Raw genomic sequence first — 2099 nt, forward strand, 5'->3', positions numbered from 1 at the left:
TTTGCTGCAAAATTAGTTCTGTTTTACTCACAGATATAATTCAAACGGTTTTAGAAACTAGAGAGTGTTTGCTATCCAATAGTAATAATAATATGCATATTGTATGAGCAAGAATTGAGTACAATTGAGTACAATTTTTACAAAGTGGAAATGGCGCCCCCCTATTGACAAAAGGTTAATCACTTACCTTTGATGATCTTCATATGGTTGCACTCACAAGACTCCCAGTTACACAATAAATATTTGTTTTGTTCGATAAAGTCCCTCTTTATATCTAAAAACATCAGTTTTGTTGGCGCGTTTTGTTCAGTAATCCAATGGCTCAAACTCCGTCAAAAGAGGCAGACGAAAATTCCAAATAGTATCCGTAACGTTCGTAAAAACATGTCAAACTATGTTTATAATCAATCCTCAGGTTGTTTTTAGCCTAAATAATCGATAATATTTCAACCGGACAATAGCGTCTTCAATATAAAAGATAAACAACGAAAGGTGCGCTCTCGGGATTGCGCACCAAACAGGTTGGGGAATTTCCACTGGCCTCTCATTGAAACTGCTCATTCTCCCTCATTTTCAGAATAAAGGCCTTAAACAATGTCTAAAGACTGTTCACAGCTAGTGGAAGCCATAGGGAACGGAATCTGGGTCCTATCCCTTTAAATGGTGGATAGGATTTCAATGGAAAAATACCCATTTCAAAATAATAGCACTTCCTGGATGGATTTTCCTCAGGTTTTTGCCTGCCATTTCAGTTCTGTTATACTCACTGAGATTATTTTAACAGTTTTGGAAACTTGTTTTCTATCCAAATCTACCAATTATATGCATATCCTAGCTTCTGGGCCTGAGTAGCAGGCAGTTTACTTTGGGCACGCTTTTCAATTCCGAATGTAAAAAAGTTAAACAAAATCTCTTACTCTGAACATTTGTGTAAAATAATATTTTTTTCAATTTTTGGAGTATACAATATAGTTRAGTATATAGTATTTTTTGCTCATCTTTATCAGAGGATCCAATAATTCCCGACCACACTGTATATACAATTTATACAGTTCACTATAGAAGGACAAATACATTATGTACATTGAGCTAATAACCTGGGTAACCTAATTGCTTATTGAGCCCACATGCCACATACAGTAAGCCTATGTCTCTTCAGAGGATGTGACAACGAAACCAGTGCTTAATTTGAGAACAGGATCAGGCACCTCTCAGTTTCGGGAATGTTTCATTCCGAAACCTATTTTCCAGGATCTGGTACCTCTCGTGGCACGAACAGTGGCTGCCCGTCATTCAGGGCAGGTGAGGCACAGTTTTGAGCCTCACCTGTTTAGCAAGTGGAAATGTGTTAAATATCCCTCTATTATGTGCTTTTCAATGATCCTTGATTTTTTTTATTTTGGAAAGAAAAGAAAACAGTCAATTGGTGGAAGATTTTCCCTTTCTCAGAGAATGTATGTGAACTCAACTACAGACAAAATATTCAACTACCAGTCCTAAAACTTTGTTTCCTGACCTTCACCATCACATCAGACCTGGTATTAGCTGAGAGGAACTGTGATACTCAAGTCAATAGTGTTGTTCCAGGCTACTACATTGTAGACGTGCTGCACAAATCAACTAATGATTGAATGTCATTGTTATCTTCTGGCATCAGATTGCAATATCATATGGATGCAGTTACTGACATGTTAAACACTTATCCAGGTATTGTCAGATTTATTGTGCGACTGTTTTGCAGACCTCCTGGAATACTACTATTGTGTTGATATTGAGTCTCTCTCTGTCCACAGTTCTCTGTGCTTCCCAGCAAACAGTCAAGTCTGAGACTCAGCAGGTGAAAGGCATCATTTTTGTGTACAGGATTTTCAGTCTGTCCGACCTACAGATAGAAGATGCTGTGGGTTTTTCTGTGTTGTAGGAATAAAGATGGAGAGAGAGAATTTGACACCTTGTTGCATTCTAAATTTAACCTCTTACTCTTACTGTTAATGAGTGAGTGAGTGAGTGAGTGAGTGAGTGAGTGGAGTGAGTGAAGTGCTATCTGTTAAAAAACAACTATATGATTATATTATCCGTTCCATTTCCCCGATATGTAT

Source organism: Salvelinus sp. IW2-2015, unplaced genomic scaffold (genome assembly GCF_002910315.2).
Source record: "Salvelinus sp. IW2-2015 unplaced genomic scaffold, ASM291031v2 Un_scaffold4472, whole genome shotgun sequence".
In the NCBI taxonomy this organism is placed as follows: Eukaryota; Metazoa; Chordata; class Actinopteri; order Salmoniformes; family Salmonidae; genus Salvelinus; species Salvelinus sp. IW2-2015.